This window comes from Scylla paramamosain, chromosome 2 (assembly GCF_035594125.1).
Source record: "Scylla paramamosain isolate STU-SP2022 chromosome 2, ASM3559412v1, whole genome shotgun sequence".
Taxonomy (NCBI): domain Eukaryota; kingdom Metazoa; phylum Arthropoda; class Malacostraca; order Decapoda; family Portunidae; genus Scylla; species Scylla paramamosain.
Genome location: NC_087152.1, coordinates 24,268,025 through 24,281,271, shown reverse-complemented (window position 1 = coordinate 24,281,271; position 13,247 = coordinate 24,268,025).

Here is a 13,247-nt window from a genome sequence, read left to right as displayed (position 1 = left end):
ATCGAAGCAACAATCTCGTTGCAGCTGAATCGAGGTAACAAATTCGTTGTGGCTGCATCGAGGCAACAAGCTCATTGTGGCTACATCTCTTTTTATAACTGCATCGAGCCGATCCCCTCGTTTAAGCAGCATCGAACCAACCCCTTCGTTCTGGATGCATCGAAGCAATAATCTCGTTGTGGCTACATCAAGCCAACTCCATCGTTGTGGCTGCTTCGAGGAAGCAAGCTCGTTGTGGCTGCATCGAGGCAACACCCTCGTTGTAGCTGCATCGAGGCAACAATCTCGTTGTGGCTCCATCGAATCAACCACATCGTGGCTGCAACAATGTCGTTGTGGCTCCATTTAGGTAGCAACCTCGATTTGCTGCATGGAGGTAACAATCTCGGTTTGGCTGCATCGAGCAAACCCCCTCATTGTGGCTGCATCGAGGCAAAAATCTCCTTATGGCTTCATCGAGGCAACAATCTAGTTGTGGCTGCATCGAGGCAACAATCTCGTTGTGGCTGCCTCGAGGCAACAATATCATTGTGGCTTCTTCAAGCCAACCACCACGTTGTGGATACATCGAGGCAACATTCTCGTTGTAGTTGCATCTAAGCAACCCCTACGTTGATGTTGCATCGATGCAACAATCTCGTTGTAGCTGCATCGAAGCTGCAAGCTCGTAGTGGCTGCATCGAGGCAACAATCTCGTTGTGGCTGCCACGAGGCAACAATCACGATGTAGCTACATCGAGATAACAATCTTGTTCTGCCTCCATCGAGACAACAATCTTATTGTGGCTACAGCGGTTCAAAAATCTCACTGTGTCTGAATCGAGACAACAACCTCGATGTGGCTGCATCGAGCTAATCCCCCTCGTTGTGGCTGCATTGAAAGAACAATTGCGCTGTGGCTGTATCTAGCCAACCCCTTCGTTGTGGCTTGCATCGTTGTGGCTGCATCGAGGCAACAGTCTCGTTGTGCCTGCATTGAGTCAACAATCTCGTTGTTGCTGCATCGATCCAACCCCTTCGTTGTGGCTGCATCGAGGCAAAAATACTCGTATCGATATAGCTGCATCGAGGCAGCAAGCTCGTTGTGGCTGCATCGAGGCAACAATCTTGTTGTGGCTGAATCGAGATAAGAAATTCGTTGTGGCTGCATCGAGGCAACAAGCTCATTGTGGCTGCATTGAGGCACCAATCTTTTTTTCTAACTGCATCGAGCCAATCCCCTCGTTGTGGTTGCATCTAGGCAAAAATCTCGTTTAGGCAGCATTGAGCCAATCCCTTCGTTCTGGATGCATCGAAGCAACAATCTCGTTGTGGCTGCATCAAACCAACTCCTTCCTTGTGGCTTTTCGAGGAAGCAAGTTCGTTCTGGCTGTATCGAGGCAACAATCTCGGCGTGGCTATGTATCAAGCCGACACCCTCGTTGTAGCTGCATCAAGGCAACAACTTCGTTGTGGCTGCATCGAGCCAACCCCTTCGTTGTGGTTATATCGAGACAACAATCTCGTTATGGCGTATCGAGCGATCCCCTTCGTTCTGTCTGTCTCGAGGCAATAATCTCGTTGTGGCTGCTTCAAGCCAACCCCCTCCTTTGTGGCAGCTTCGAGGAAGCAAGCTCGTTGTGACTGCATCGAGGGAACAATCTTGTTGTGGCTGCATCGAGGCAACAAACTCGTTTAGGCTGCATTGAACAAAAAATCTCTTTGAAAGTGCATCCAACAAACCACTTCATTGTGGCTGCATTGAGGCAACAATCTCGTTCTAGCTGCATCGAAGCAGGAAGCTCGTTGAAGCTCCATCGAGGTTTTGGCTGTATCGAGGCAGCAAACTCGTTCTGGTTGCATCGAGGTAGAAATCTCTTAGTGGCTGCATGGAACCAATCCCCACGTTGTTTCTACATTGAAGCAATAATCTCATTGTGGCTGCAACGAATCGATCCCTTTTTTTTATGCTGCATCTAGGCAATAACTTCGTTGTGGCTGCATAGAGGCAACAATAACGTCGTAGCTGCATCAATGAAACAGTCTCGTTGAAGCTGCATCGAAGCAACAATCTTGTGGCTGTATCGAGACAATAATCTCGCCATAGCTGCATCGAGGCAGCAAGGCCGTTTTGGCTGCATCGAGGCAACCATCTCGTTGTGGCTACATCGAACCAACACTTTCGTCTGGGCTGTATCGAGGCAACAATCTTGTTGTGGCTGCATCGAGCCAACCACCTCGTTTTGGCTGCATAGAGGGAACAATCTGGTTGTGGTTGCATCAAGTCAATCTCTTCGTTGTTGTTGCTTGGAGGCAACAATCTCGTTGTGGCTGCATCAAGCCATAGTTGTGGCTGCATCACGACAACAATCATTGTGGATGTATCGAGGCAACAACCTCGTTGCGGCTGCATCGAGGAATCAGTCTCGTTGTGGCTGCATAGAGGCAACAATCTCGTTGTAGCTACATCAAGGCAACAATTTCATTGGATGCATCGAGGCAACAATCTCATTGTGCCTGCATCATGCCAACCCCTTCCATGTGACTGGATCGAGGGAGCAACCTCATTGTGGCAGGATGGAGGCACCAATCTCGTTCTGGCTGCATCGAGCCACCCCCTCTTTGTGACTGCATCGAGCCAACCCCTTCTTTGTGGCTTCATCGAAGCAACAATTTCTTTGTGGCTGCATCGAGGCAGCAATTTCGTTGTGCCTCCATCGAGTCAAGAATTACGTTGTGGCAGCATCAAGCCAACCCCTTCCTTATGGTTGCATCTCTAGCAACAATCTCTTTGTGTTTTCATCTGGGCAGCAAGCTGGTTGTGGCTGTATCGAGGCAACCCCCTTCTTATCTTATCGTTGTGGCTGCATCAAAGGAACAATCTCGAGGCAACAATCTCGTTGTGGCTGCATCAAACCGTTGTGGCTACATCAAGCGGTCGTTGTGGTCGTTGTGGTTACATCAAGCGAACCTCTTCGTTGTTGCTGCTTGAAGGCAACAATCTCGTTGTGGCTGCATCCAGCAATTTTTGTGCTTGCAGCAATATAACAGTCTTTGTGAATGCATCGAGGCAACAATCTTCTTGTGGTTTCCTCGATGCAGGAAGCTTGTTGGGGTGGCAGCAAGGCAACAATCGCATTGCGCCTGCATCAAGCCAACCCCCTCTATGTGGCTGCATGCAGGGAGCAAGCTCGTTGTAGCTGTATGGAGGCAACAATTTCGTTCTGGCTGCATCAAGCCTCCCCCTCTTTGTGGCTGCATCTAGGAAACAAACTCGACGCAGCAACAAGGAGATAGTTGCCTCGATTGAGCCACAGCGAGGTTGGTGACCCGATGCAGCCACAACGGCATTGTTGCCACGATACTGCCATAATGAGGGGGTTGGATCAATGCAGCCACAACGAGATTATTGCCTCGATGCAGCCGCAACGAGAGAGTTCGCTCAATGCAGGCAGAACGAAACTGTTGCATCGATGAAGACATAGAGATTAGTAGCTCGATGCAGCCACAACGAGCTTGCTGCTCGATGCAGTCATAACGTGATTGTTGCCTCGGTGCTGCCATGACGAAGGAGTTGGCTCGATGCAGCAACAACGAGACTGTTGCCTCGATGCAGCCACAACGAGGGGTTTAGCTCGATGCAGCCACAACGAGATTGTTGCCTCGATGCAGCCACGAAAATGTTGCCTCAATACAGCCACAACAAGATTGTTGCCTCAGTGTAGCCACAACGAGATTGTTCCCTCGATGCAACCTCAAGGAGCTTGTTGCATTCATGAAGCCACAACGAGATTGGTGCCTCGATGTTGTGGATGCACTGAGACAACAATATCATTGTGCCTGTATCGAGGCAACAACGTCGTTGCGGCTGCATCGAAGCAACAATGTCTTCGTGGCTGTATCGAGGTAACAATCTCGTTGTGGCTATATACAGGCAACAATCTCGTTGTGGCAGCATCAAGGCAACAATCCCTTTGTGGCTTCATCGAGGCAGCAAGCTCATTGTGCCTGCATCAAGGCACCAATCTCGTTGTGGATGCACTGAGCTAAATCACCACGTTGTGGTTGCATTGAGACAACAATCTCGTTGTGGTTGTATCTAGCCAACCACTTCGTTGAGGCTGCATCGAGGCAACAATCTCGTTGTGCCTGCATCGAGCCAACACTATACTTTGTGATGCATCGATGTGATGATTGCATCGATATGATGACGATGTGATTGTGATGCATCGTAGTGGCTGGAGGCAATAATCTTGTTCTGGCTGCATCGTGCCACCCCGTCTTTGTGGCGCGGCTGCATCGAGGAAACAATCTCGGTGTGGCTACATTGAGCCAACCACTTTTTTGTGGCTGTATTGAGGAAACAATTTCGTTGCTGCTGCATTGAGGCAGTAAGCTCGTTGTTGCTCCATCGAGTCAATAATCCCGTTGTGGCTGAATCAAGCCAACCCCTTCGCTCTGGCTTGATCGAGACAAGAATCTCGTTGTTGCTGTATCGAGGCACCAGTCTCGTTGTGGTTCCATCGACCCAAACCCCTCGTTGAGGCTGCTTCGATCCAACCCCCTCTTTGTGCCTTCATCAAGGCAACAATCTAGTTATGTTTGCATCGAGGCAACAACATCATTGTGGCTGCATCGAGAGAACAATCTCGTTATGGCTGCATCGTAGCAACAATCTTGCTGTTGCTGCATCAAGACAACAATCTGGTTGTTGCTGCATCGAGGCAACAATCTCTTTGTGGCTGCATCGAGCCAATCCCCTCTTTGTAGCTGCATCAAGGCAACAATCTCGCTGTGGCTGCATCTAGGTAGGAAACTCGATTTGGCTGCATCGAGGTAACAATCTCGTTGTGGCTGCTTTGAGCAAACCCCCTCATTGTGGCTGCATCGAGGCAACAATCTCCTTATGACTTCATCGATGCAACAGTCTCGTTGTGGCTGCATCGAGGCAACAATCTCGTTGTGGCTGCTCAAGGCAACAATCTCGATGAAGCTACGTCGAGGCAACAATCTCCTGGTTCCATCGAGGCAACAGTCTCGTTGTGGCTGCATGGAGGCAATAATCTCGCTGTGGCTGCATCAAACCAACCACTTCGTGGTGGCTGCATCGAGGCAACAGTCTTGTTGTAGCTGCATCGAAGCAGCAAGCTCGTTGTGGCTGCATCTAGGCAACAATTTCGATGTTGCTGCCACGAGGACAATATTCTCAATGTAGCTGCATCGAGGCAATAATCTTGTTATGGCTTCATCGAGACAACAATCTCGTTGTGGCTGCATCGTTGCAACATTCTCGTTGTGGCCGCATCGAGTCTTGTTGTGGCTGCAGCGAGGCAACAACCTCGTTGTGTCTGCATTGAGGCAACAATCACATTGTGGCTGCGTATCTAGGCAACCCCTTCATTGTGGCTGTATCGAGGCAACAATCTCGTTGTAGCTGCATGGAGGCAGCATGCTCGTTGTGGCTGTATCGAGGTAACAATCTCGTTGTGCCTGCATCAAGCCAATTCCCTTATTGTGGCTGCATGGAGACAACAATTTCGTTGTGGCTGCATCGAGGCAACAATCTCGTTGTGGCTGCATCAAGGTAACAATCTCGTTGAGGTTGAATCGAGGCAACAAATTCGTTGTGCCTGCATCGAGGCAGCAAGCTCATTGTCGCTGCATCGAGGCACCAATCTCGTTGTAACTCAATCCAACCAATCCCCTCGTTGTGGCTGCATCAAGGGAACAATCTTGTTTAGGCTGCATCGAGCTAATCCCTTCGTTCTGGCTTTATCGAAGGAACAATCTCGTTGTGGCTTAATCAAGCCAACTCCCTCGTTGTGGCTGCTTCCAGCAAGCAAGCTCGTTGTGGCTGCATAGGGCTAACCCCTTCGTTGTAGCTGTATCGAGGCAACAATCTCGTTTTGGCTGCATCGAGGCAACCCCTTCGTTGTGGCTGCATTATGGCAACAATCGCGTTGTGGTTGCATCAAGTCAACCCCCTCCTTATGGCAGATTCGATGAAGCAAGCCCGTTGGGGCTGCAACAAGACAACAATCTCGTTGTGGCTGTATCAAGGCAACCCCTTTGTTGTGGCTACATCGAGGCAACAATCTCGTGTAATCTTGTTGTGGCTGTATCGAGGTAAAAATATCATTCTAGCGCCATCGAAGCAACAGTTTCGTTGTGGATGCATCGAGGGAACAATCTCGTTCTGGCTGCATCAAGGCAACAATCTCGTTGTGGCTGCATCGAGGCACCAATCATGTTACTGCTACATCAAGGCAACAATTTCGTTGTGGTTCCATCGAGGGATCCCTCTCGTTGTGGCTGCATAGAGGCAGGCAACATTCTCGTTGTAGCTTCATCGAGGCAGCAATCTCGTTCTGGCTGCACTGAGGTAACAATCTAGTTGTGGCTGCATCAAGCCGACCCCTTCGTTGTGGCTGAATCCAGGCAGCAAGCTCGTTGTAGTTGAATGGAGGTAACTATCTTGTTTTGCCTGCATCGAGGCAGCAAACTCGTTGTGTCTGCATCGAGGCAAAAATCTCTTTGGATCCAACCCCCACGTTGCTTCTGCAATGAAGCAACAATCTCGTTGTGGCTGCATCGAGCCGACCTCTTCTTAGATGCTGTATCGAGGCAACAATATCGAGTCAATAATAACGTTGTAGCTGCATCAAGGAAACAATCTTGTTGTGGCTGCATCGAGGAAATATTTTCGTTGTGGCTGCATCGAGGAAACCCCCTCCTTGTGGCAGCATCGTGGCAATAATCTCGTCATAGCTGCATCGAGGCCGCAAGGTCGTTGCGGCTTCATCGAGGCAACAATCTCTTTGTGACTGCAACGAACTAACACTTTCATCTGGGCTGAATCGAGGCAAGAATCTTGTTGTGGCTGCATGGAGCCAACCACCTCGTTTTGGCTGCATAGAGGCAACAATTTCGTTGTGGCTGCATCGATCGAAATCCTTCGTTATGGCTATATCGAGCACATCTCTTCGTTGTTGCTCCTTGGAAGCAACAATCTCGTTGTGGCTGCATCGAGCCATTGTTGTGGCTGCATCTAGACAACAATCATTGAGGATATATCGAGGTAACAACCTCGTTGTGGCTGCATCGAGGCAATAATCTGGTTGTGGCTACATCGTCCGGACCCCCTCTTTATGGCCGCATTAAGGCAACAATCTCGTTCTGGCTTAAAGGAGGTAGCATTCTCGTTGCAACTGCATCAAGGCCACAGTCTTCTTATGGCAGTATCGAGGAAACAATCTCGTTGTGGCTACAGCGAGATAACAATCTCGCTGTTGCTGCAAGCTCGTTGTGGCTGCATCGAGGCAGAAATCTCGTTGTGGCTGAATTGAGGCAACAATCTCGTTCTCGATGCATCGAGCCAACCACTTCGTTTTGGCTGTATGGAGGCAACAATCTCGTTGTGGTTTAATTAAGGCAACAATCTCCTTGTGGCTGCATCTAGCCATGTCCCTCATTGTGGTTGCGTAGAGGCAATAAGATCTATGTGGCTGCATCGAGGAAACAATCTCGTTGTGTCTGCATTGAGGCAGCAAGCTCATTGTTGCTGTATGAAGGCACAAATCTCGTTGTGGCCTCGTCGAGCCAACCTCCTCGTTGTGGCTGCATCGAGACAACAATCTCGTTGTGGCTGAATCAAGGAAACATTTTCATTGCGGTAGCATCGTGGCAACAAGATTGTTGTGGCTGCATCGATGCAAAAATCTCGTTTTGGCTGCATCTAGGTAACCTCCTCGTTGCATCTCGGTGTTGCTGCAGCGAGCCAACTCACACGTTGTGGCTTTAAGAAATAAACTCTTTGTGGCTAGATCGAGGCAACAACCTCGTTGTGGCTGCATTGTGGCAACTATCTCATTGTGGCTGCATAGAGGAGACAGTCTCGTTGTGGCTGCATCGAGGCACCAATCTCGTTATGGCTTCATCGAATCAATAATTTGGATGTGGCTGCTTTGAGTCAACAATCACGTTGTGGTTGTATCGAGCCAACCTCTTCGTTCTAGTTGCATCAAGGTAACAATGTCGTTGTGGCTGCTTCGAGCCATCCCGCTCGTTGTTGCTGCATCGATTCAACCCCCTCTTTGTGGCTGCATCAAGGCAACAATTTCGTTGTGGCTGCATCGAAGCAACAACCTCTTTGTTGCTCCATCGAGACAACAATCTATTTGTGGAGTGCATCGAGGCAACAATCTCGTTGTGGCTGCATCGAGGCAACAATCTCGTTGTTGCTGCATCGAGGAAACAATCTAGTTTTGGCTTTACCGAGCCAACCACCTCATTGTGGCTGCATCGAAGCAACAATATTCTTGTGGCTGCATCGAGCCAACCCCTTCGTTGCGGCTGCATCAAGGCAAAAATCTCGTTTTGGCTGCATCGAAGCAGCAAACTCGTTGTTGCTCCATCGAGGCAATAATCTCTTTGTGGCTGCATTGACCTAAACCCCCTCGTTAAGGCTGCATCGAGGCATCGAGGCTTCATGGAAGCAGCAGTCTCGTTGTGGTTGCATCTAGGCAACAATCTTGTTGTGGCTGCATCGAGGCAACAATATCGCTGTGGCTGCACTGAGGCAGTAAGCTCGTTGTGGCTGCATGGAGGCACAAATCTCGTTATGGCTGAATCGAGGCAATGTTATCGATGCATCGAGGCAACCGTGATGTTGGTGGTGTGTTGATTGCAGTAAAGCCAGTAATATATTATTTAAGTATGGTATATCAATTTATCTTTATACACAGGTGGGTATCTTACATGGGATGTCTTAGGCAGAGGATCACACACTCATCATTCACACTCTTAGTTCTGCAAGCCCTTGATGGAAAGGAACAGTATGATAGTGTTATAAATTTAATGGTGTGTGTGTGTGTGTGTGTGTGTGTGTGTGTGTGTGTGTGTGTGTGTGTGTGTGTGTGTGTGTGTGTGTGTGTGAGGAAGAGGAAAAGTAATGTTTATTTATTTAATTTTTTTTATGTATTTATTAAATAAAGAGAGAGAGAGGAAGTAGATGTATGTGGCTTAAGTCCATCCGTTGTGGTAAGTATTTTTGCTGCATGAAGCCATGAATCACTAACAAGGTCAAGAGATGGAGAAATGTGGGCTGCAGAAAAGGATACAAAAAACAAGAATGCTTGAAGTGGAACTGAATTGCCTGGGACGAGCATATGGGGTGGCAGGATGAAGTGAGTGAAAGAATTGATGGCAAGATGAAAGAGTGAGACTATTGAAGGGGGGTGGACTGTAAACTCCTACTTTGTCGTTATTTCACACACACACACACACACACACACACACACACACACACAAATATATATATATATATATATATATATATATATATATATATATATATATATATATATATATATATATATATATATATATATATATATATATATATATATATATATATATATATATATATATATATATATATATATATATATATATATATATATATATATATATTTTTTTTTTTTTTTTTTTTTCTTAATAAGTAGAAGGGACAATGGCCAAAGGCAACAAAAATCCAGTAAATAAAAAAATCCCACTGAGATGCCAGTTCCATAAAAGGATTCAAAGCGATAGTCAAAAATTGAAGAATAAGTGTCTCGAAACCTCCCTCTTGAAGAAACCCTGAGAAACACCACTGTTAATAGATTTAGGAGAAGAACAGTGACCGTCTACCACAGCAGCAATAGAACGGTCAGAAAGGAAACTTGAGATGAAGTTACAGAAAGAAGGATAGAAGCCGTAGGAGGGTAGTTTGGAAATCAAAGCTTTGTGACAGACTCTATCAAAAGCTTTTGATATGTTCAAGGCAACTGCAAAAGTTTCACCAAAATCTGTAAAAGAGGAAGACCAAGACTCAGTAAGGAAATCCAGAAGATCACCAGTAGACCGGCCTTGACGGAACCCATACTGGCGATCAGATAGAAAGTTGTGAAGTGATAAATGTTTAAGAATCTTCCTGTTGAGAATAGATTCCAAAACTTTAGATAGGGAGGAAATTAAGGCAATAGGACGGTAGTTTGAGGGATTAGAACGGTCACCCTTTTTAGGAACAGGTTGAATGTAGGCAAACTTCCAGCAAGAAGGAAAGGTAGATGTTGACAGACAGCTGAAAGAGTTTGATTAGGCAAGGAGCAAGCATGGAGGCACGGTTTCGGAGAATAATAAGAGGGACCCCATAAGGTCCATAAGCCTTCCGAAGGTTTAGGCCAGAGAGGGCATGGAAAACATCATTACGAAGAATTTTAATAGGTAGCATGAAGTAGTCAGAGGGTTGAGGAGAGAGAACAACAAGCCCAGAATTGTCCAAGATAGAGTTTTTAGCAAAGGTTTGAGCGAAGAGTTCAGCTTTAGAAATAGATGTTAATGAAGGAGTTTTTTGGCTAGTTGGAGAACAGACTTGGGATGGTTCCAGGCAGAAATATAAAGTGCATGAGATTCTGGTGATGGAAGAGTTAAGTACCTTTTGTGGGCCACCTCTCTATCATGTATAGCACGAGAACAAGCTGTGTTAAACCAAGGTTTAGAAGGTTTAGGACTAGAAAAAGAGTGAGAAATGTACGCCTCAATGCCAGACACTATCACCTCTGTTATGCGCTTAGCACACAAAGACTGGTCTCTGACAAGGAAACAGTAGTCATTCCAAGGAAAATCAGCAAAATACTTCCTCAGGAAAATCAGCAAAATACCTCCTCCCCAACTAGCAGAGGCAAAACGCCAGAGGCACCTTCGCTTAGGGGGATCATGAGGAGGGATTGGAGGTATATGACAAGATAAAGATATGAGATTATGATCGGAGGAGCCCAACGGAGAAGAAAGGGTGACAGCATAAGCAGGATTAGAGGTCAAGAAAAGGTCAAGAATGTTTGGCGTATCTCCAAGACGGTCAGGAATACGAGTAGCGTGTTGCACCAATTGTTCTAGGTCATAAAGGATAGCGAAACTGTAGGCTAGTTCACCATGATGGTCAGCGAAGGGAGAGGAAAGCCAAAGCTGGTGGTGAACATTGAAGTCTCCAAGAATACATATATATATATATATATATATATATATATATATATATATATATATATATATATATATATATATATATATATATATATATATATATATATATATATATATATATATATATATATATATATATATATATATATATATATATATATATATATATATATATATATATATATATATATATATATATATATATATATATATATATATATATATATATATATATATATATATATATATATATATATATATATATATATATATATATATATATATATATATATATATATATATATATATATATATATATATATATATATATATATATATATATATATATATATATATGTATTCTTGGAGACTTCAATGTTCACCACCAGCTTTGGCTTTCCTCTCCCTTCGCTGACCATCATGGTGAACTAGCCTACAGTTTCGCTCAATATATATATATATATATATATATATATATATATATATATATATATATATATATATATATATATATATATATATATATATATATATATATATATATATATATATATATATATATATATATATATATATATATATATATATATATATATATATATATATATATATATATATATATATATATATATATATATATATATATATATATATATATATTGTTTCATCCACTAGTCAATGGAGATCAAAAGGTCATGCGTTGCATTCACTTTTAATAAGTAGATCCAACCTGCAAACAGTATTATGTCAAGTGCGACCATCACATACATATTACCAATGAAGAACAACCATTCACTAGTCACAAGAAAACATGTGTTAGATCAACTGAAGTTAACGAAGAAACAATTGCCTTAAAAACTTACAACACTGGCCTCCAAACACTATAAACACCTAAAGCATCAAGGAGCAAGACTGACCCAGCTTGATCCCAACATCTCTTAGGCACCAGCTCACCAGATCATAGTGCCTAGACTGGAATTGTGTGCAGCACTATTGGCTTGTCGCCTAAGGAAGTTTGTTGATGGAATGGACTTTTGATTCAGTAATTACTGATTCTGAGGTTGTGAGAGCCCAAATTCAGAAAGATTCTTTCAGATTTAACACCTTTGTGGTTAACAGGGTTTCAGAGATTCAGACTAAAAGTTCTTCAAGTGAATGAATGGGTTTGGGTGAATTCAAAATGGAATATATCTGATTGGTGTACCAGAGAATGTAACTCTAGTGCATTAGATGAAAATTCTGTCTTGCAATTTCTTACAAGGTCTAAAGGGGAGTGGCCAATAAGCCAGAATTGTAATGTGGAAGTAACTGATGAGCTGTATTCAACAAAAGGAGAGAACCTGTTAGTAGTATTCAATAAGGACTGTGTTATAAACATCAATCGTTTCAGTGATTATGAAAACCTGATTAATGTGACAACAAGAGTTGCTAAGGTCGCATCAGCAAATATTATTAGCTCAGGGTTTCCAATTGCATTCTGAGGTTTTATACATCTGTTAAACTTTAGAGATTCAAGCTCGAACTTTTCATTGAACAACGATTTCCACTTACTATATGCAGAAGGGCTAATATCATACAGAACCCCTGTATGAGAGCTGCAGCAGGGCGACTGACGTGGCAGCAAAGGAACATAGCCGCCAACTCTCAGCTACTACTTGTTGCAAGATTACTCGCAAAATGTCGTTAAAAGTCGCTAAAATCATGAGGAAATTCTCAAAAAAAAGTAACTAAATAAAGAATATTAATTTTGATAGGGAAAAAATATAACGAGAGAGAGAGAGAGAGAGAGAGAGAGAGAGAGAGAGAGAGAGAGAGAGAGAGAGAGAGAGAGAGAGAGAGAGAGAATCACCGATATAATTTCGTAGTACATTTATACTTACAATTTTTGAGTAAAGGCCCCTCGTAGTCATGCAGCTTCATCGAGTATCATCGCTAATTAAAACTTGCTCAGGTCCCAGTTGTCTACAGCACTGCAGTGAGAAGTACTTGTAGATGCTTCTTGTGAAGTTGTGTATTTGTAGTTCTTGTAAGCTTCAAGTGTAAATCCTTTTTAGTACATCTTCGGGTAGGGTGTAATTATGACAACATTTTTCTCACTTTGTGAAGGCCATACTTGACAACCATGACTGCTGTTAGAGTTTCATTGTTTATTCTGTTACATAGCTTGATCTTCACGATGTTCATCTGGCTAAACAATCGTTTAACATCGGCATTTCATTGAGGCAAGGAGAGTACTGTTAGAGCAA